At 36.1% G+C, this 24,554-nt stretch overlaps 1 long non-coding RNA gene and 1 pseudogene across 1 annotated transcript in view; both read right to left on the bottom strand.

Annotated features, from left to right (window-relative positions):
* The window catches only part of LOC134759427 (uncharacterized), a 400,963-nt gene that overhangs the window by 241,533 nt on the left and 134,876 nt on the right, over nt 1-24,554 (bottom strand). The gene's annotated exons all lie outside the window — the stretch shown is intronic.
* LOC100451882 (T-complex protein 1 subunit zeta-like) lies at nt 12,799-17,294 on the bottom strand (annotated as a pseudogene).

A 24,554-nucleotide genomic window follows, 5' to 3' on the forward strand; every position in this document is an offset into this window, starting at 1 on the left:
TCTCACATACCTTTTATATATTAACAGATTGGAAGTAACTCCCCTTACAAAGTTAGAAAAGGTTGCTGGGACTGAGAAAAGAAAGAGAATAAGAAAAATGGTGGTACCTGTTATAGTCTGACTTTCATATATGTGAAGAATGTAGTGCAGTAATTGAGCAAAGTCTATTCCCATTTTGCTATCTTGGGTATTTTTCATGTGCTAGATCCTGGGAAAATTCATTAAGCTCTGTTTCCTTTTTGTTCCAGATGTATAACTGCTATTAACATGAAACAGGAAGGAAAAGCAAGACTAATGCAGCTCATTTTCCTGTAAAAATTTTCCTCAGAGGAGAAAAGTCTTCCTCTTCATTTTGCATGCAGAAATACTCCATGCAAGTTTCTATGAAATTCTGCCTAATGAGGTGTGAATATTGTACCAATATGCACTGGTAGAAGCATATCTTAGCTCTTAGGTTTTATCCTGAAAATGTATACTGTTTTTGGTTCCAATTGTCTCTAATTAATAAAATATCTCATGATGTTAATATTAGAAACACAAAGATAATACCATCATCATAAACTTTTTAACAGACATTTAATTAGCACTGCACTGGGCACTGCGGGAATAGAAAATCTAATGAAGGGAAGACTTTCATTCCTAGCCATGATGGGAGGAACAGAAATACCCTGCCACATAAACCAAAAATATAAACAATAAAAATGAAACAATAGTTTCAAGATACCAGACATCACACAATGAACAGCATCCTTGAGAGATGGGAAACAAATGAGATGAGACTACAATTGCATTATGTTAATGCCTTGAGATAATTTTTAGGTGGCACAATAAAGGAATGGGGAATGAGGAGGAACCTGGAAGAGTCCCTGAGTTGAGAAGATAAAGCTGAGAGTCCAAGTAGACCAAACTGGTTAAAATTCATGCGGCAATGTAGGGGAGATCAGAGAGCTACACAAAGAGAACCCTACCAATATGCAGAAGGTCCCCTCTGAGTATTCAGCAGAGCACACTTATTTGTGTATGCACGTGAAGAACTGGTGACTGGGGAAAGAACCACCTGAAAGGAATAAAGATAACTGGGTCTAATGTGCACACAGGGCTGGGAATAGTGCTTATTACCACAGCCAGACTGGAAAACCCTATGCTTCCTAGGGAGTATACTAAGTATATATAAAGTATACAGAAGGTCTGCCTCAAGAATGGAAAACAATTAGCCCCGGTTTGATCACTGCTCTGATCCTGTCTAATAATCTGAAAAGCAAAACCTGAAAGGCTCAAATTGTTTTAAGTAACTTAACTGCATTCCAGAACAATGCTCAGGAATATTTATAGGAATAGAAAAATATTCCAGTCATAAAAAAGAATGAGTTCATGTCCTTTGCAGGGACATGAATGAAGCTGGAAACCATCATTCTCAGCAAACTAACACGGGAACAGAAAACCAAACACTGCATGTTCTCACTCACAAGTGGGAGCTGAACAATGAGAAGACATGGACATAGGGAGGGGAACATCACACACCGGGGCCTGTCAGGGGGATCGAGGGAAAGGTGAGGGAGAGCATTAGGACAAATACCTAATGCATGCAGAGCTTAAAACCTAGATGACGGGTTGACAGGTGCAGCAAACCACCATGCACATGTATACCTATGTAACAAACTGGCACATTCAGCACATGTATCCCAGAACTTAAAGTAAAATTTAAAGTAAATAAAAAAGAAAAATATTCAGCATCCAATAAGGTAAAATTAACAATGTTTGGCATCCAATAGAAAGTTATCAGGTACTTAAAGAAGCAGGAAAATAAGGTTCTTAATGAGGAGAACAATTAGTCAGTTGCAACTGACACAGTCTTGACACAGGTTAGAATTAACAAATGAGGACATTAAAACCTGCAGAATAACTGTAACACCTATGTTTGAAAAGTTAAGAAAAGAAAAAATTATAAAACCCGATTTAACTACATTGCAGAACAAAGATTAGCAAATTTGGATACATGATAACAAAAACTATCTAAAATAAAACTAGAGAGAAAAAAGAATTTTTGGAAATCTAACAACGCTTTGATGACCTGTGAAACAATTTCAAGAGGCCTAATATATAATTAAATTCCCAAAGGAGAGGAGAAAGGCAGGAGATAGAAAAGAAAATGTGAAGAAGTAACAGCTAAAACTTTTCCAAAGTTTTGGAGAACTGTTACTCACAAATTCAAAATGCTAAAAAAATTCCAAGCACATGAAACATGTTTTTTAAAAACCTCTCCACCAAAGCATATCAAAATCAAATTGCTAAAAACTAGTTATAAAGAAAAAAATCTTACAAGCAACTAGAGAAAAAGACATTATGCACTAAGGAACAAAGATTAGGATGACAGCACATTTCTCATGTAAAACAATGTAAGCAAGAAGATGGTGAAGCAACATTTTTAAAGCATTAAGAGAAAAAAATTGAACTGAAAAAACTGAAAGATAAAAAGGAATTTTATAACCAGCAAAAATATATTTCAAAAATAAAGGTGAAATAAGGACCTTTTCAGACATGTGAAAGTAGAAATAATCACCAACAGAATTGTGCTACAAGAAATGTAAAAGGAAGTCCTTTGGGCAGAAGAAAAAGGATACCAAATCTGTATAAAGCAATGGAAATCGCCAGAAATAATAACAACTAGGGAAAATATACAACATTTTTCCTTTTGTTTATATCTCTTTAAAAGATAATTTACTCTTTAAATGAAAAGTAATAACAATAAACATAGTCTGCAGTTTGTAACATGTATAAAAATTAAATGTGTCACATCAATAGCACATAGGCTAGGAGGAGATAATCAGAAGTGTAACTACTGTAAGCCTTTTATACTGTAATGAATATGGCGTATTATCCCTTGAAGGTAGACTTTGATAAGTTAAAAATGTATACTGTAAACTTTAAGAAACTAGAAAAATAAGAGCAAATTAGAACTAGAATATATAGAAAAATAAAGATAGGAAATCAATGAAATACAAAACTAACACACACACACACACACACACAAAATACAGACAGATAAATAAAACTAAAAGCTGGTTCTTTGAGAATAGAACTAGCTTTTAGTTTATTCCATATATATGGAACACATATGTATATATGTGTGTGTATATATATGTACATATGTGTATGTGTATGTATGTGTGTGTGTGTGTGTGTGTGTGTGTGTGTGTGTGTGTGTGTGTGTGTGTATATATATATATAGGATTTTATTCCAGGAACGTAAGGTCGCTATAACATTAAAAAACCAATATAAATTATATTAGCAAAACAAAGGCAAGATTGGTATAACTTTCAAAAACCAACATAAACCATATTAACAAACCAATTAAAATCAGCCTCCATTTATGTTCCCCATCTCTACGTTACGGTCCAGAAATTTCCTCAAGGCAGAAATCCAGTACAATATAAAACTCATCCCATTTATTTTCTTTCTCTCATTCACAGTCCGGCACTGCTTAATCAATATCTGAAAACCATTGTTTCATAGTTGTTTATGGCTGGAAGTTAAGTATAATCTTTATTATTGCATGTAGTACATGTAAACAGAATTCCCAGTCTTTGTCTTTAATTGTAACATTTCTTTTTCCGTTAAACATATAATTGATACATTATTAAATTCCATATAAATACGGATATATTTGAATTTAAGTGTATCTTTTTTTCTTAAATTTCTTAATTTTTATCCTATGTTCTTTTTTGTCTTTGTCTTTCTCAGATTCAATGCATATGTCTTATTTATTATTTCTCCTCTACCAACTTTAATTATACATTCATGTATAATTCCTTCAATGGTTATCCCAGAAATTTAAAAAATGCATCAATGACTTACTGCAGTCTGCCTTCTTAATTCTACCACATCTCAATCAGTGAAGGAAAGATTAACCCCATTTGCTTGTTTATAGTTTTTGTGCTATTGTTGTCATCACTTCCACATATGTTGTAAACTCAGAAGATACTAGCTTTTCTTATAGTTAGGATTTGTTTATATTAACTCATATATTTAATTATTTTTCATAATTACTAATCTATTTCTTCCAGTAGTTTTCAAGTTCAACCTAGAATCATTAGTCTAATAATTATTAATATTAATAATCATTAATACAATTTTAATTAATACTTCTAATAAATAGGTGAATCTGTTTTTTTCTGAAAAATAAGTGTTCTGGTGATAAAATATTCTGGCTTTTTTCCCAAAAATACTTCTAGTGTCCCTTTATTCTAAAAGTAATTTTTTCTGTTTATAGAATTCTAGATAGGCAGTATTGTTTTATTCAACACTTTGACAATGTTTTTCAATTGCCTTTGGTTTCCATCATTTCTGTTGATAAATCAGCAATAATGTTTTTCATTGCTTGTTGAAAAATGTTGTCCACTGTCTTTTCCAATTTTCTTTCTTTCCCGTTTCTGTTTTCTCTCTTTCTGGGACTCCAGTTACACAAACTTAGACTATTTGATTATGCCTTGCATGTCCCTCATGTTCTCTTCTATTCCTTCCATTCTTGTTCTCTCTTTGCTACAGTTTGGATTTTTCTATTAGTTGGTCTTTAAATTGATTAACCTTGTCTTCAGTCATGTCCAGTCTGGATTTTAACCTAGCCAATGACTTTTTATTTCATAATTTTAAATTACAGAATGTCAAATTCTTTTTTCAAGAATCCAATTCTCAGTTTAATTATCCACATATTTATTTCCTTTCTCTTTTTCTCTATTTTCTTGACAGTATTTTTCAAATATGACATATATATTATATATATACACACATATATTCTTTTGATGGCTATTTTAACATTTATTTGACAAAAATTATATATACTTATTATGTACAATTTGTTTTAAAATATATATACATTGTGCAATGGCTAAATTGAACTGATGAACATATACATTACTTCACATACTTACTTCTCTGCAATAAGAATACTTAAAAATCTCTCTTTGCAATTTTCAAGAATACAATATATTATCATTATCTATAGTCACCACGTTGTACAATAAAACTCTTGAACTTATTCTTCCTAACTGAAATTTTAATCTTTACTTCTGAGTTTTTTTAATATTCCAATATAAGTAAGATCATGCAATATTCGTCTTTCTGTGCTTGATTTATTTTATTTAACATAATGTCTCCAGTTCCATCCACATTGTTGCAAATGACAGTATTACATTTTTTAAGGCGGAATAGTATTCCCATTGCACTTTCTTTATTCACTCTTCCATTGATGGACACTTACATTGATTCCATATCTTAGCTATTGTAAATAATGCTGCAACAAATGTGAGAGTGCAGACATACTGATTTCATTACCTTCAGAGATACACTCAGATGTGAGATTGCTGAATCACATGGTAATTATATTGTTACTTTTTTTGAGGAATTTCCATGTGATTTTCCATAATGACTGTACTAATTTACATTCCTGCAAATGGTATGCAAGGATTTCCTTTTTCCCACATCCTCTCCAACACTTATTCTTTCTTTTTTGATGATAGCAGTTCTAGCAGGTGTTAGGTGATATGTCATCATGGTTTTAATTTACATTTCTCTCATGATTAGTGATGTTAAACATTTTCTCATATGCCTGTTGACCTTTTGTCTGTCTTCTTTAGAGTAATATCTTTTCTGGTCCTTTGCTTGTTTATTAATCAGGTTGTTTTCTTACTATTGAGTTGTTTGAGTCTACTGTATATTTTGAATATTAACTCTTTATCAGATGTATGATTTGCAAATATTTTCTCCTATTCTGTAGGTTGTCACTTTGCTCAGTTGATTGTTTCTTTGCTGTACAGAAGCTTTTTAGTTTGATATAATTTGTCTATTTTTGTTTTTCCTGCATGTGTTTTGGGCTTCATATCCAAAAATTCATTGCCCAGACCAATGTCCTGGAACTTTGCATTCATGTTTTTCCTGGCAGTTTTAGTTTTAGGTTGTACATTGAAGTCTTTAATCTACTTTGGGTTTTTATATGACATGAGACACAGGTCTAATTTCATTCTTATGCATATGAATATCCAGTTTTTCCAACATCATTTATAGATGAGATTGTTTTTTCACCATTGCACGTTCTTGGCATATTTGTAAAAATCAATTTACTGTAAGTGTGTGGATTTATTTCTGGGCTGTCTATTCTGTTCCATTGATCTAGATGTCTGTTTTTATGCCACTACCACACTGTTTTGATTACTACAGTTTTGTAGTAGATTTTCAATTAGGTTGTTTAATGTTCACTTTTGTGCTTTTTTGATCAAGATGTGTTGGGCTATTCAGGGTCTTTTTTGTGGTTCTATATGAATTTTGAAATTTTTTTTCTTTCATTGAAAAATGTCATTGAGGCTGGGCACAGTGGCTTACACTTGTAATCCCGGCGCTTTGGAAGGCCAAGGCGGGTGAGTCACTTGAAGCCAGCAGTTGGAGACCAGCCTGGCCAACATGGCAAAATCCCGTCTCTACTAAAAATACAAAAAAATAGCTGGGTGTGATGGCACACACCTGTAATCCCAGCTACTCAGGGGGCTGAGGTAGGAGAATTGCTTGAACCAAGGAGACGGAGGTTGCAATGAGCAAAGGTTGCAACACTGCACTCTAGCCTAAGTGACAGAGTGAGACTCCATCTCAAAAACAAAAAACAAAAAACAAAAAATGTCATTGGATTTTGACAGGGATTGCATTGAATCTTTAGATTGCTTTAGGGAGTATGAACATTTTAACAAAATTAATTTTTTTCAATCCATAAACGTGAGATATCTTTCCATTTATTTGTGTCTTCTATTTATTTCATCAATATTTCAGTTTTCAGTATACAGATCTTTCATCTCTTTGGTTAAATTTATTTCAAAGTATTTTTTGTAGCTATTGTAAATGAGATTTTTTTCTTGATATCTTTTTTTGATTGTTTCTAGCATATGGAAATGCTACTTATTTTTGTATGTTGATTTATATCCTGCAACTTTAATGAAATCTTTTATTCTAAGAAGTTTTAATGGAGTCTTTCGGGTTTTTACGTATAGAATCATGTCATCTGCAAATAGGGACAATTTAGATTATCCCTTTCCAATTTGGATGCCTTCTTTTCTTTCTCTTGAATAATTTCTCTGGATAAGACTTCCAGTACTATGTTAAACAGAAGTGTTGAGAATGGACATCCTTGTCTTATCCCTGATTTTGGAGGAAATATTTTCAACTATTCACCATTTATTATAGTGTTAGCTGTAGGATTGTCATATATGTCTTTTACTGTATTGAGGTACATTCATTCTGTAACTAATTTGTTGAGAATTTTTATCATGAAGGGATGAACTTTGACAAACGAATTTTCTGCATCAATTAAGGTGATCATATAATTTTTGTCCTTCATTCTGTTAATAATGTATATCACATTTATAGATTTGCACATGTTGAATCACCCTTGCATCTCTGGCATAAATCCCACTTGATCATGGTGAATGATTCTTTTAATATGCTGTTGAATTTGGTTTACTAGTGTTCCATCGAGGATTTCTGCATCTATGTCATCAGGGATATTGGCCTGTAATTTTGTTTTCTTGTAGTGTTCTTGTCTGTCTTTGGTATTTGGTAATGTTAGCCTCTTAAAATGAGTTTGGAAGTATTCTTGCTTCTTCAATTCTTTGGAAGAGTTTGAAAAGGATTGGTGTTAGGTTTTTAAAAAATATTTGGTAGATTTCAGAAGTGAAGCCATCAGGTACTGAGTTCTTCTTTGATAGGAGACTTTTAATTACAGATTCAATCTCCTTACTTGTTATTGACCTGTGGAGATTTTTTATTTCTTCATGATTTAGTCTTGGTAGATTGCACCTAGAAATTTATTCATTTTTTCTAGGTTATCTAATTTGTTGGCATAAAATTGTTCATAGTAGTCTTTTATAATCCTTTGTATTTCTGTGCTAACAGTTGTAATGTTTCCTGTTTCATTTCTAATTTCATTTGAGTGTTCTCTTTCCTTAGTAAAGTTAAAGGTTTGTCAATTTTGTTTAGCTTTTCAAAAAAATCAACCCTTAGTTTCATTGCTCTTTTTTATTGCTTTTACTCATTTCTATTTGATTTACTTCTGGTTTTATCTTTATTATGTCTTTCTTTCTGCTAACTTGGACTTTGTTTGTTCTTGTATTTCTACTTCCTTGAGATGTAATGTTGTTTATTTGCATTTTTTCTTTTTTGAGGTAGGTGTTTATTGCTATAATTTTCCCTCTTAAAACTGATTTTACTGCATCCCATAAGTTTTGGTATGTTGTGTTTTTACTTTTGTCTCATGATAGTTTTACTTTCTTCATTGACCCATTAGTTGTTCAGGATCAGGTTGTTTAATTTCCATGTATTCACAAATTTCCTGAAATTTCTCCTGTTATTGATTTCTAGTTTCACACTTCTGTAGTCAGAAAAGATACCTGATAAGATTTCAATCTTCTTAAATTTGTTAAGACTTGTGGCCTAACTTATAATCTATCCTAGAGAATATTCTGTATAGACTTAAGAAGAATGTATGTTCTGCTGCTGTTGTATGGGCTATTCTATATATGCCTGTTAGGACCATTTGGTCTAATGCGTAGTTTAAGTTTGATGTTTACTTATTGACATTCTGTCTGGATAATCTGTCCATTGCTGAAAGTTGAGCATTGAAGAAATCTTCTATTATTACGGTCTTACAATCTATCTCTCCTTTCAGGTCTATTGGTATTTTTTTATTATCATTTTTTATATGTTTTGATGTTCAGATGCTGGGTGCATATATATTTATAATACTTATATCCTCTTGATAAATTGGCACATTATATAATAATCTTCTTTGTCTTGTTTTACAGTTCTTGACTAAGTCTGTTTTATCTGACATAACTTCTCCTGCCCTCTTTGGTTTCGAGTTGCATGAAATATATTTTCCTATGCCTTCATTTTCAGTGTATATGTGTACTTACATGTGAAATGAGCCTCTTAGGGAGCTTCTGGTCGAATCTTCTTTTTTTTGCCCATCCAGCCATTTTATGTCTCTTGAATGAAAAATTTAATCTATTGAGTGTAAACTCAAGGGAATTATTATATGTATGGACTTACTGCTGCCATTAATAATTTTCTAATTGTTTTATAGAATCTTTGTTCTTTTCCTCTCTTGCTCTCTTCTTTTGTGATTACATGATATTTTTCTAGTGATATAGTTTTTATCTTTTGTATCTATTATGGGTTTATGTTTTGTGGTTACCATGAGACTTGCAAAACGTCTTAGATATAATAGGTTATTTTAAGCTGATAACTTAATTTTGATTTTAAAAAATCCCCTGCTACACTTTCACTTCAAATCTTCAGCCTTTTAAATTTTAATGCCACAATTTACATCTTTGCATATATTTTGTAACAATATTGTAGTAATCATTTTTAATAATTTTGTCTTTTAACCTTTGTACTAAAGATATGTGATTTACACGCAACCATTACAGTATTATTCTAAATTTGACTGTGTACTTACTATTATAGTATGTTTTTGTGTTACTAATTACCATCCTTTTCTTTTTCATCTTGAAGAACTACCTTTAGCATTTATTTTAAGACAGGTCTTGTGGTAATGAACTCCATCAGTTTTCCTTTGTTTAGGAATCTTTATCTCTCCTTTATTTCTGAAGAACAACTTTGCTGGCTACAGTATAATTCTTTGGCAGTTGTTTTACTCCACCCCCTTGAATGGGTCATCCCACTCTCTCATGGCCTGTAAGGTCTCTGCTGAGAAATCTGCTGCTAGCCTTATTAGAACTCCCTTATACATCAATTGTTTCTATAACACACTTTGTTTATAATATGTCTTGGTGTAGTATAGTTTGAATTCAGTTGGAGACCTCTAACCTCCCTGTACCTCTATATTTTCCCAGATTTGGAAAGTTTACTGCTAATATTTCTGTAAATAAGTTTTCTATCCCTTTGCCTTTCCCTTCTTCTTCACTAACTTCTATTACTCACACATTTGCTCTTTTGATGCTGTTCCATAAATCTCATGAGTTTTCTTTAGTTTTTCATTATTTTTTCTCCTCTGACAGTATATTTTCAAATAATCTGTCTCCAAGTTCACAGATTCTTTTTTCTGCTTGATCAATTCTACTGTTGATGCTCTCTATTGCATTTTTTCATTTATGGCATTTTCCAGCTCCAGAATTTGTTTTTGGTTGTTTTTATATCAATCTCTCTGCTAAATTTCTTATTTTGGTAATTTATTGTTTGACTTCCTCAATTGCTTTTTTGTAGTTTCCTGAAGTTCACTGAGCTTCCTTAAATCAATTATTTTGAATTCTTTGTCCAATAGTTTGCATATCTCAATTTTTTTTTCAGTTTAGCTACTGGGAGATTATTATACCCTTTGGGTGTTGTTATATCTCTTTGGTTTTTCTTGTTTCTTATTGCCTTATGTTGATGTCTGTGCATTTGAAGAAGTCAAGACTTATTCTAGACTTTGCAGGCTGGCTTTGTCTAAGAAACCCCTTTCCAAGTCAATCTGTCTAGAGATTCCAGGCAGGTTATCTGACATGTTCTAAGTGTGGGCTTGCTATTTGAATCTTTGTGCAGGCTGTAGCGGTGCCTGTGTTGGCAGCTGGATAAGCCTGATGCTTGGGTCTGCAGGGTTAGTACTATATCCTGGATCCACAGGTGGACCTGTTGGTTGGATATGCAGAGATGGGCCTGAAGCCTGGATCCATAAGGGAGGTCTTGGAGCCTGTACACATAAACGCCGGGCTGAAGCCTGGGTCCACAGCACTGCACCTAGTGCTGGAATAGGCCTTGAGCCTGAGTTTGTAAGAGATGGCTTGGTGTGTGGCGGGCTTGGCACCTGGCTCCACTGGGATGGACCCAGAGCCTTAGTCCATGGGTGCTTCCTTGTAGTCTTAGTCTTCAGAGGTGTTCTTATGAACCTCAGTCCATGGTCTGGCCTGGAACTCATGTCTACTGGGGTGAGCCTTGACTCTTGGTCCTCTGGAGCCTGAAGCTATGGGGCCTGGCCTGGAGCCCTGGGCCAACATAAAGCCTAAATCTGTGGGAGATCATCTGGAGCCATTATTGAAGACATTGGCCTGGTTCCTGGACGGGCTGTCCTGGACCCTGAGACAACAGGCATTGTTCTGAAGCCTGCATTCACTGGGGCCAGCCTAGAGGCAGGGTGTGTAGGTACTGACCAAGAGGCTAAGTCCCTGAGGGTGGCCTGGTTCTTAGGGCCTCAGGGGCTGATCTGGAACCTGGGCACAAAGGGAAAGTCCCAGGACCTGGGTATGTGGGGCTTCTCCAGTGCTTGGGTCTACTGGGACTTACTTGAACTATGAGTCTGCTGGAACACAAGGGTGTAAGGACTGGTTTGGAGGGTAAAGACACTGGGACAAGCCTGGCACTGGGAAAGCCTGGAGCCTGGTCCACAGGGGTTGACGTGGCAATGGGTGAACCTAAATTCTGTATCTACAGGGGCGATCTGGAGGCAAGGTCCACAGGTACTGATTTAGGCCTGAAGCCTTGGTCCTTGGGAGCCAGTCTGTTTCTGGGGGCAGATCAGAGCCTGAGACCAGTGATCCAGCCTGGCTTTGGGGCAGGCCTGGAGCCAGATTCTGCAAGAGCTGTGCCACTTGGGCCTGCCTGACACTGGGGCTGGTCAGATCCTGGGGCCACTGAGGTCAGCCTGGTGGTAGGGTAGGCCCAGCGACCCAATCCATCAGGGAGGCCTGGAGCCTGGGCCTGCAGGATCCTGTCTCGGTCACGGTGAACTTAAAGACTCAGTCTTGAGTATCAGCTTGGAGTCTGGAGTCACAGTGGCTGATCTGGTGCTGTGTGGGCCTACAGCCTACGTTTCCAGGGGCTGTCCCAGACATTGGGTTCACTGGTGCTGGCCTGATGTCTGGTGCTAGAGTGGACCTAAAGCCTGAGGCTGTGGGGGCCAGCCTAGTGCTGTGGATAGTTAGAGCCTTGTGCCATCGGAGTCAACCTGGCAGTGGGGCAGAGACTAAGTCTGCTATGCAGTCTTGGAGCCTAGGGCTGCAGGATTTAGCCTACTGCTGCGATAGACCTGGAAGTTCAGTCTGCAGATATTGGCCTAGAGTTTGGAGCCAAAGGGTCCTGCTCAGTGTTGATTTTTACTCGGGTTTTGGGGGTCTGAAACAAATTCCGGTGCTCACTTTCCTCTCCTTTCCCCATGCAAAGAGTATCTCTCTACATGTTGTGCTGCCCGGAGTTGGAGGAGAAGCAATGTGGGCAAGGTAAAACTGTCCTTCCTACCCTCTTCAATGTGTCTTTTAAAAAATGTCTCTGTGACACCTGGGTGCTATAATCTCTCACCTTGTTTCCTTAGCTTTTTGAAGGTTTTTTGGGCATGGATAGTTGTTTGAATTGATGTTTCTATGGCAGGAGGAGTGCAGGAGAGTCCTATTCTGCCGTCTTGCTGATGTCCCTTGGTGCATATCTGTATCTTAAAAATCACATTTTTCTGACTCTTGAATGTTTACTAACATTTTTTGCTTTATATCAAACATTATGAATAAAAGAACCATAGAATCTGAGTATGATGTTATCTTCTAATATGGATGATTTGATCTTTCCTCTGGCAGAGTCTGATACCCTCAATCTAATAAAGAATTGAGCTGGAATAAGAGCAAATTGATGTCTAGTAAAACTCAGTCTACTTTTGTTGTATGTCAATGAATATTTAATAATAAGGTTTACAACATATGCTTATCTAATATATAATTTTATGTCACTGCAGCAAAAGAAAACATCTTGTTCACTGGATAAAAAAGGCTTGCTTTATATGTGTTCAATTCAGTGCAATTAAAAAATACTGTGATTATCATTTCATAGCTTCAGAATTTGAATAGGTGCCGTGTTCTTTCCTTTTTCATATGGGAAAAATTCCCGTTTTTAAAACTAACGTTTCTTGAAAGTCAAAACTACAGTTCTGAGCAAGAACCTTGGGAAGAAGGAGCAACACATGAGCAAATGCTTGGACTCTGAGTTGGGCCCTGGACTTGTATTTAATCAGGACTTCTGCCATTGCCACTGCTACTGCACCAGCACCTGGAACTCACAGCCATCATCAATAGCTTTTTTTGACAGCCCTCAAGCCATCTCTTACAGCATCTTTGATTTGAGTGTGTGTATACTTATTTGGTCCTTTGACCAATAATGTGACAGAGCTAGGATAGTTATATTTCTCAATAAAGGTGAATTTTTCCTCTCCCAATGTATATTCACAGAGAAGTCCTGCATATCCTACACAGTCAGGATTTAGGTCATCAAAAGAATTAGAGTCACCCCATCACAAGACAAGAGACAGCCTCTCTATATTTCTCCTTTTAGCTCTGTGCAGAACTACTATGCCTTCTTTTTCAAGAGCACCTAAGCAAAAGAGGTCAATTCCATTTTGATAAATAATAACAAATCCTTTATCTGAATCACCACAAACTTTTTCAGTTCTATTATTTTTAAACTCTATATCCAATGAATTTTCTTTCGGCTTCTACTAGTTTTTCTCTGTCTTCCTGACTCTTATAAAAAAAAATCCAGAAGATAGTCCATACTTACACCAAAAAAACAAAATTCTTTTATTAGATTCACATTAAATTTGTGAATGTGAATTTTGATTTTACCAGAACATATTTGTTTTTGGGGGTTTTTGTTTTAGGTTTGGGGTACATGTGACCATTTGTTACATAGGTAAACACATGTCATGGGGGTTTGTTGTACATATTATTTCATCACCCAGGTATTAGGCCTGGTACCCAATAGTTATCTTTCCTGCTCCTCTCCCTCCCTCCCACCCTCCCTCTCAAGTAGATCCCAGTGTCTGTTGTTTCCTTGTTTGTGTTCTTAAGTTATTATTTAGCTCCCATTTATAAGTGAGAACATGTAGTATTTGGTTTTCTGTTCCTGCATTACTTTGCTCAGGATAATAGCCTCCAGCTCCATCCATGTTCCCACAAAATACATAATCTCATTCTTTTCATGGCTGCATAGTATTCCATTGTATGTATGTATATTTTCTTTATCTGATCTGTCTTTGATGGGCATTTAGGTTGATTTCCGTGTCTTTACTATTGTGAATAGAGCTGCAATGAACATTTGCATGCATGTGTCTTTATGGCATAATGATTTATATTCCTCTGAGTATATGCCCAGTAATGGGATTGCTGGGTTGAATGGTAGCTTTGCTTTTAGCTCTTTGAGGAATTGCCATACTGCTTTCCACAATTATCGAACTAACTTACACTCCCACCAACAGTGTATAAGTGCTCTCTTCATCACAACCTCACCAGCATCTGCTTTTTTTCCCACGTTTTAATAATAGCCCTTCTGACTGATTTAAGATGGTATCTCATTGTGGTTTTCATTTGCATTTCTCTGTTAATCAGTGAAGTTGAGCTTTTTGTCATATAATTGTTGGCCACATGTATGTCTTTTTATGAAAAGCGTCTATTCATGACTTTGCCTACTTTTTTATGGGATTTTTTTCTTGTAAATTTGTTCAAGTTCCTTATAAATGCTGGATATTAGACCTTGGTCAGATGCACAGTTTGTGAAAATTTTCTCCCATTCTGTAGGTTGTCTGTTCACTTTGTTGATAGTTTCTTTTGCTTTTATTGCAATTGCTTTCAGCATCTTCATCATGAAATCTTTGCCCATGCCTATGTCCTGAATGGTATTACTTAGGTTGTCTTCCAGGGGTTTTATAGTTTTGGGTTTTACTTTTGTCTTTAATCCATCTTGAATTAGTTTTTTATATGGTACAAAAAAAGGGGTCCAGTTTTAATCTTCTGCATATGGTTAGCCATAAAACTACATGGTTCTGAAAGAAAGCTTAGGGGCAAAGATTTCTTAGAGAAAACACAAAAGGCAATAATCTTAAAAGGAAAAACTGATTAATTGTACATCATCAAATTTTAAGCCTTCTGCTCTTAAGGAACACCATTTAAAAATATAAAGCAAGGATTATATTCAAAGAAAAGTATGTGCATATCAATTTGTAACTTGAATGTATAAAGAACTTCTATATATTAATAATAAAATGTAAACAATTGAATAAAAATGGGTAAAAGATCTAGACAAATACATTAGTAAAGAAGATATATTAGTGGAAAATAAGCAATTAAAAGGTGTTCAGTGTCATTAGTCATCAGGGAAATTCCAATTAAAGCCACAATGAGCTATCACAAAACACATTATAATGGCTAAAATTAAAACAACAAGCATATGAATTACTATATATATTCTTTGAGATGGAGTCTTGTTCTATAGCCTAGGCTGGAGTGCAATGGCACGATCTTGGCTTACTACAACCTCTGCCTCCCGGGTTCAGGCAATTCTCCCGCCTCAGCCTCTCGAGTAGCTGGGATTATAAGCATGCACCATCATGCCCGGCTAATTTTTGTAGAGATGGAGTTTCACCATGTTGGCCAGGCTGGTCTTGAACTCCTGACCTCAGGTGATCCACCTGCCTTGGCATCCCAAAGTGCTGGGATTATAGGCGTGAGCCACCGTGCCTGGCCAAATTCGTAATATACGTAATAACATAGGCCAATTTCAAAATGTTATTTTGTGTGAAAAAATTTTATATAAAATATTGCATTCTCAATGATTCTATTTATATTAAGTCCATGAATATGCAAAGCTAATTAATGGTAGTAGCAATCAGAACTATGGTGTGATGTTGTGTGGGCTGTGGGAGCTGACTAAAACGACCATGAGGAAAAATTCTGCAAATTGGGAAGATATTCTTTATCTGGATTGAGGTGCTGATTACACTATTGTACATCTTTATCAAAACTTATCATATTGTATGTTTAAAACATTAATAGTTCACCCAAATTTTAAAAAAATATGATTTATGATTGGCTATAAAATCTCTGCTGTCTTGATTTATCATTAACTGTGAAAATATGATTTGTCTCTCAAATTAATGAATATTTTCGAGCCAGAAGTAAAAGCCTCAGAAATAAAAAAAATCTTACAACCATTACTTTTCAGATGAGGAAACTAAACTACAGATAAGTGGTTTTTTAGTGACTTTCCCAAAGTCACTAAAAAATAAAAAGGCAGTATTCAAAGGTGGGGAGAAAAGAAGCTTCTCATTCTAATCCAAATACCTTTTAGAATACATCATAGCATACTTATCAAAAATAATTTAACATATTCAGACTAAATTTATAAAACCATTTGAAAAGGTAAAATAAAATATCGTGGGTAAATTTGAGCAAGAATCACAGCCTTATTAAATAACAAAATGGAATCCAGATATCAATTCTTAGTATTTAAGCGTCATAGTTTAGTCTAAAACTACACTTCCATGATTTTTTAGAAGTTAAACAATATCATGAAGTGATCATATTGCCTGCAATTCTCAATTAGAATTTATAAATTTGGAGTTGAAAAGAGTTTTATGCTACATATGATAATGCACTATACTCATTCAGCCCTTATTGGATGACTCATATGTGGCAGCACAGTCCTGGATTATTTTTTGGATGGAAAGTTGAGTACTGAGGCATTGCTTAGGATCACTTTAACTGGTTTACCTTTCCTATCCACTTAATTCTAAGTTAGCATTATAGATAATTTAATTTTGTAGCTTATTTTTAAAAGATTATAGTAGTTTTGGAGTAAATCATGAAACCTAGATACCAAGAACTGATGTTAGGAATCCATTTTGTTGTCAGATAGAGTTGTGAGTCTGTCTCAATTATTTTATTCCACCTTTAAATTACTTTATAATTTTAGCTTAGATTTTTGGATAAATAGACTATGATGAAAACATTAAAACTGTTGAGTATTGAGGCTCCAAATAAATCAAATTCCCTGTACAATTAGTGATTCTCTCTTTGTGATGTGTAACTGGATAAGAATAACAAGTTTCTCAGATAATAAACAGATTGAGGGTCTGATCCCTGTCTCTCTCACTGATAACTTATTCTGAGATGACTAATAGGGATGAGGCCAAAGATAAGGATTTTAGTCTGCTATTTTAGCTACAGCGTTCCAATCGGTAGTAACTTCCAGAGTGGCAATCACAACTGCTCTCTGTAGGGTCAGCTACTAGATGCTCTAAGCAGTGTCCTTCTGGGATATTGCTTCTGGGCAACATCGTCTTTATTATGTCAGCGGTTGGACAACTCCGAATGATGCTCTTGCTCAGCCTCAGCACCACCTCTAGAGGTCGCTTCCCAACTGGGTGCATGCTGATCCCCCTGGAATAGCGGCTTTCAAACTTTATCCTGAGAGAATACACTTTATATTCTGACCCAGTGAACATGACGTGCATGTATAAAATCAAAACAAACATCACAAGATAATACCCTTATTACATGTGATGGTGTATTTCGTTTAATTCTTAAATGAGAATCATAACAACCTGAATTGGTTTCATGATCAATAATGGTTAACAACATGCTGTCTGTAAAACACTGGTCTAGAGGTAGTAATTATACAGGAGGATTAACCTCAATAAAAGATTTTTAAAAAGAATTTCGACAAATTTCAGGTTTAGAGAAGTGATTGATTTCCAACATTTTGAACATGAAGAATATATACACATACATGGAACCTAATCAGGGCTTCTTTTAACAGAGAAGGTAGAAAATAACACAGTTAAGAATTATATACTAATGCCTTCTTCATCATCAGTGGGTACTTTTGGTAACATTTTGTTTATTTCAGCATACATCTTCATATTATTGCTTCATCCCCAAACTATTTACTTCTTGTGTTGATATATAAAACATGGCTAGTCCAGGTACAGTGGCTCACACCTGTAATCCCAGCATTTTGGGAGGCCAAGGTGGGCAGATCATTTGAGGTCAGCAGTTCGAGACCAGCCTGGCCAACATGATGAAACACCGTCTATAATAAAAATATAAAAATTAGCTGGGCATAGTGGTGCATGCCTGTAATCGCAGCTGCTCAGGAGGCTGAGGCAGGAGAATTGTCTGAACCTTGGAGGTGGAGGTTGCAGTGAGCCAAGATTGTACCACTGCACTCCAGCCTGAACAACAGAGCAAGACTACATAAAAAAAATTCTTTTAAATTTTCTCTTATAATGAAAATGTAGTTTAATTTAGTATTTTGGAATTACACACTTCTAAGGGTGATGGTTCCAAATAAATGCACATGCACACACACACACACACACACACCTCAGCTTTGTCCTGTCTTGGGCCACTGCCATCTGATCTCAGCTCCCTAGTTTGACACACTGTTGTCACTTCTACCCAAAGGTTAGGTCTAGGGTTAGAACATGATGTCAAAATCCCAGTGGAGAAAAGCACCCATGAAAAGTCCCTGGGGAAAGCAACATGCTGAAGTCTGACATGTTATCTTTCATTAAGTTCAACAAAGGAAGAGTTTCCTCCAGTATCAGAACAGATCTTGGCCTTTAAATGAGCAACCCGAGAAGTCACTGGCTTTGTATTGGGCCAGCTGTATGAAAAACATGAAAACTTAGAAACTAGATTCACAGCAGCACAGTGAGATGCATGTGCTATGAAACACAGAGCCATATCTCCCAGCTCACTCCAGAGCCTATGATCACTGGAAGGACTGACAGATGGAATCATTTGCTATATCTGTTAGAATTGTGTTTGCCTGCAACTAACCACAAAGGCAACAGAAAACAAAAAGATTCCAAAGGGTTAAGCAAATAGGGATTGATTTTATCTATGTAATAAGAAGAGCATATACAGGCACTCCACCGCTGGCTTTGGGGCTCAACCATGCCACCAAAAACCCATCTCTATCTCTTTATCTGACCACCCTTGTCATTAGCACATTGGCCTTTGTCCACATTCTTAGAGGCCTGTTGGTCCCAAGATGACTACTTAGGCCTCATGTTCACATCTTAGATGGAAAATGGGGAAGGGCAAGTAAGCTTAAAGAAAAGTCTCCCAGAGAGACTATGAAGGCTGCCCTCCCTAGAGACTTTTACAGACATCTTATTGTCAGAACATGGCCATTCCCTTGCTGCTAGTGAAATCAAGTGCTTTCAGTGAGGCATAGTGGTGTCCTGCGCTCTGAGAAGGGAAATGAAAACTGACAAATAATTCTCTCTCTCTCTCTCTCTCTCTCTCGTCTCTTGTGTGTATGTATGTGTCTGTTGTTCTTTCTCAGTCTCTCAATTTTTTTTTCTGAGCACATATAGTTAAGTTTTGGAAAATCAACTGTATGTATGACATAATCCCACTATACTTCACTCGTGGATTAATTTATAGATATATGAGAGAAGGACTGGGAAGGGAATTAAAATTTGCTAAGTATCTAAAATGGGCTAAACAAATTGTTAGGCCTTTTTTTTATACGTGTGTGTGTGCATATATAGATAGATGTAGGTGGTATAGATATAGTCTGTGGTGTGTATATACCTTTCTCATAGGTTTTTATAAGACATATATATACACACACACACACGCATATATATCTTACAGACACACACCAAAATATACAAAAACCTATGACGAAGGCATAATTATGCCTATGCTACATACTGAGAAAATGATACTCAGATTAAGAAAGTTGCTTGCAGCCTCTTAGCTAGAGAGAGGCAACAGTAGAGTCAAGATTTAGACATAATTCTGTCTGTAATCCATACTGCTTTAAAACTAGAAGATAGAAGAGGCAAGAGAAGATATGCATGCAGTGTTTTGCAGTCTGGACAAAATTTTAAATCGATCATAACTGAGGCATTCAAGTCACTAAGACAATATACTTAGCCAGAAAATAGCCTCCTGTGCCCAATAGTTCATATGCAAGTTTTGAGTATCTTCCAAGCCCAGTTCTAATGTGACAGGGGCTTGGATGACTTGTTGCCAAGAAAGCAGCAGGGCTACATTTTTTATTGGACGGACTAGCTGTTCTGATGTCACTTAGGAACAGCCTGAGAGCAAATGCGTCTTCTTGCTCCTGTTTCCTGAATCCCAAATGGACATGGTTTTTGTCAGAGCCTCATGACAGGCATAGCTTTGGCACAGATCCCAGAGCCACCATGTGGCCACCACAGCCCTCAAACTTGTTCCACTTTGGCATAGTGAAAGCAGAATCTGTTCTGAATTGAAACGGGAGCTCTACATTGTTTCCCAGAGAGAGAGATGGTGGAGAGCAAATAAATAAATTTCACTGTTAACAAAATAGAGCTTGCAAGTTTCATCGCTAGGGACTTTACAAACGTCTCAGATACTGTTTATTTAACACAGTCTCTGGGATGATTTTTACCATACTCCGCAATGTGTAGGGCATGCACAAAATAATAGTTTTCTTTTGCATAATGTACAACTGCTTAAAGCTATGTTATCTCTGGAAAAAAATGAGACTGATCCACTGAAAAAATGCAATAAGAAATGGATTTAGCTTAAAAATGAATTGGGTTCAACACAAATATGTAAAACAACAGCTAGAATATTTACATCTCATCTCCTTTAAAAAAATAACCTGGGTGAGCTCTCACAGTCATTTGAAAAGCTAATACTGTCTTCTCGTTATTATCTAGTTACTGGTATGCTGCTTCTACTACCTGTAATGATCAATTTGTGTGGTAGCATCATACACTGTTTATTTAAGTGACAGGGAGAATAATGATTATCCTTCTTCCTTGTAGTTAATGCTCATTGAGACTAATTCTTTTTGAAGAAGTTGAGAACTGAGCTATGAAGGAGAGAAACTGCATTATTTTCTGAAGGACTGGAGAATATCTGCATTCAAAGCCAAATAGGGCACTTTGCATTAGTGGCCATAATAGGAAGTTGGAATGACAAATTAGAGGTGACCATTAGACCCCCAAACCTGCCTTTTAAGGGTCTGAAAATCAGATGGATAAATAGAGAGGCATTGATCATGAATGTTCCCATGCAGATCAGAAATAAAGGAAAAGCTAGGAATTTTTTTCTTGATATTCCATGAACATGCCATTTTATTCTGCGTTCCTCTGAGTGAAAATGAAGGAAAGAAGAATTCTTTACAGAGCCCCTACTTAGTGTATTTCAAGGCACTTTACATACTTTTCTTTATCCCCATAGGAGATAGGTATTATTACTTCCATTTAACAGAAAAGGAAACTAAAGTTGTAAGTAGCAAAAAAACTTAATGCATGGTTTCAAGATTTAAAAAAATAGCAGAGTTTAAATACAAACACAGATTACACTAGTTCCAGAGCCGTTTTCTCTCCTCTATATCATGCTCCTAGATAGGGAAAAAGAGACTCATTAATTTCCTCATTAGAACCAATTGTAAGAGATGGATAGCAACATTCCTATCGCAGAATATTTGTTTGAAACCTCATATTGTACAATGGGAATGAGTAAGCTGAAGGGCATCATGAAGAAAGGTAACCAGGATGGGTAGGATTTTGGACATTATGACAAAGAAAAGCCAAAGAAAGTGTGGAAGTGTAGATAATCAAGGAACTTGGTGAGCATCTTAAAGGTAAGAAAGGCTTACACAGGGAAGGCTATTCTGATGACTGTTAGAAGCAGATGTCAGCCCACCACTGGAAATGATTTATTATAATTCGATGATATTTTAAAAGTGGAACAGGTTATATCATATGGTGCTGACACAGAGACTTAACAATCTTGTATCTAAGAGGCTGAAGAGAGGACTTCTGCAGTGGGTAGATTAAATGAGATGACCTCTATTGTATATCTCACCATTATTCTTTTATGCTATAAATTATAATTCTGTATGAGCTAGGAGCAGTGCATGACCTTAGCTTTTGGTGTAGAAGTGTTACTGGTATCAGCAGTCCTAGAGCCCAAAGAGAGTGGATACAGGGAAGTGAGGAGCAAAAAAGAACATGAATAAAGGAATGCTTTTGTCAAGAAGGCAAGTAAGAAAAGGAATTCTTAAAGATGCTGCCTTCTTACATTAGGTATTCTTGAAAACAAAGAATCAGGAGTTTAGAAATCCACACTTCTAGATCAACAAAAGGAATCAGGGAGAAAGGCAGGATTAGATGGAAATATTACATTGTAAAACTGAAAGCAGTCAGGCTAGATTTTAGGATTGTTTGAGTGTAATGATCATGTCTTAATCTTCCACTTGTCCAATTCAGCACCTACCACCTATTCTTTAGACACAGAATATAGTAAACATTCATAGAATCTCCTAAAAGGAGATAAAACTTAACAAAAGACAAAATTCCAATAAATGAGAAGAAATTATAGGGAATTATGAGAATGATGCAAAAGAAACATTTTATTCTGTGCGTACCTACCCCTCGTGGACATCAAAATGTCTATGGAATATAAACTGATTTTGGGCCTAGAAAAGAAGAAGCTATGGAATCTTTGACTGGGACAGAGATACATGAAAGAGATAGAGGTAAACCTGCACCCACTATGTGAAGGCAACAGCATAGGATAGATACAAGTATTTTTGTTAAACCTGTCCCAGCACTCGGGGAATGCTATTTCCACATACCCCCTTAAATGGAGTGGTGATACAGGGAATTCCTTGAGTATATGTTTCCATACATTGCCCTTGTGACCTTGTCACAGAGATCTCAGTTCATTGGGTCAGGGATGGATTTCTAAGCCAGAGGCTGCTATCTGTGGGCTGGCCAGTGGTCTCTCAGGTGGTTTGGTATTAGAGGTCTATCAACAGATATACTCTTCACTGACGGTTAGCCTAATCAGTAAGCTTTAGGATGGTCAGATTTAGCAAATAAAAAATAAGACTCCCAATTAAATTAGAATTTCACATAAATAATGAATCATTTTCTAGTGTATGTTGCTAATTTGCAGGGGTCATATCTACAGAAAAAGGTATTTTCCATTTACCTGCAATTAAAATTTAACTGAGCACATTGTATTTACCTGACAGGTTGCTCAAGACAGAAAGTATTGCAGTAATAGAGAAGTCATAGGAACTATATAGATGAATGAAGTTCATGAACAGGAAGCCACAATCACCTACTGCTGCAAGGAATAAAGTTACCCAGTGTCACCAGAGCTGCTGCCATGCCAAGAAGATGCGATGTTACCTCTAAGCAACATCCCAGCTCCTCAGATCTAGTGAGGCTCTGCTTAGACGATTACTCAGACTTTCTATTTCTCCATGATTTTTTGCAATAAACCCCCATTAACTGAGGGAATCTGAGTTCATTTCTTTTATTGGCAACTGAAGAGACTATAATTGCCACAGACACTGTTATTTGCCTACTTAATATTCATTCCCTCTTTTTCCTTACTATCAAAATTCTAATTTTAGTTGGGACATGAATGTGCTTACAGGATCTAAATCAAGTATGACAATCTAATTTCATTTTCACAGCCTCTCTTGTAGCTAGGGAGGCCTATATAACCTGATTCTGATCAATGAGACCTATCTGGATGTGGTTTCTGGGAAAGCTTTGCCTTTCCCAGAAAAAAAAGGACAGATGTTGCTGATGTGATCTCTCCCACCACATTTTCCCTGCCTCAAATAAGAACTGATATCTTGAATAGCAGCAGCCTTCATGTGACCACGATGCTGTCGCATAAAAAATGAAAGCAATATGCAAAATGATAGCATTATCAAGCAGCTGAAATAGCACCAGCAACCACCTTCTAATGGTTATATATTTTCTTATCTAAGAAAAAACAATCTCTCCTTTGCTTATGCCACTATAAATTGGGTTTTCTGTTACTTGCAGCCAAATATAACCTTAACTGATAAAACAAAAAAATTATCCTAGGATCCACTGAACATACCTTACTTCAAGTTTCTAGCAAATTATCACAAATAAGAAGACAGAATTGCCCCCCGAATATGCTGATAGTATTTGGATGTTTGTCCCCTCCAAATTTCATGTTGAAAAGTGATTCCCAGTGCTGGAGGTGTGGCCTGGTTGTAGGTGATTGGATCATGAGGGCAGAACCCTCATGAATAGTTTAGCACCATTTCCTTAGTGATAAGTGAGTTCTCACTCAGCTCACCAGAGATCTGGTTGTTTAAAAGAGTCTGGGACCTCCCCCTTCTCTCTTTCTTACTCTCTATCTTGCCATATGACATGCTTGCTCCCACTTTGCTTTCCACCGTGCTTAGAAGTTTCCTGAAGCCCTCACTAGGAGCAGATGCTGCAGCCATGCTTGTACAGCCTGAAGAACTATGAGCCAATTAAAACTCTTCTTTATAAATTACTCCATCTCAGGTATTTTTTATAGCAATGCAAGAACAGACTGACACATATTCCATGAACATTTCTGACTTCATAACTCTTTTTAGAATTGCTCCTATGCAGAATTCTCTTTCCTCTCCACTTATCTGAATTGCTTTTTGTTAAGTCTTATTTCTGAGAGATTCTATTATCTTGGCCCATATTGATTCTCTTCCTATTCTGAATCTGATGGTATTTACAGCCTAGAGTCTAAAACATTCATTTCATGCTTGAGGACAGCAAACCTCTGTTGTTTTATCACTTGATTCCTATGCTATTATATATGCAACATATCCCTTTATTGGGTGACAAACTTCTGGAGGGCAAACATATACATACACTTCTTGTGTTTTGAGTGTCTACCATGGTGTTTGCTAGGTATAAACATTAGAT

This window comes from Pongo abelii, chromosome 9 (assembly GCF_028885655.2).
Source record: "Pongo abelii isolate AG06213 chromosome 9, NHGRI_mPonAbe1-v2.0_pri, whole genome shotgun sequence".
NCBI lineage: Eukaryota > Metazoa > Chordata > Mammalia > Primates > Hominidae > Pongo > Pongo abelii.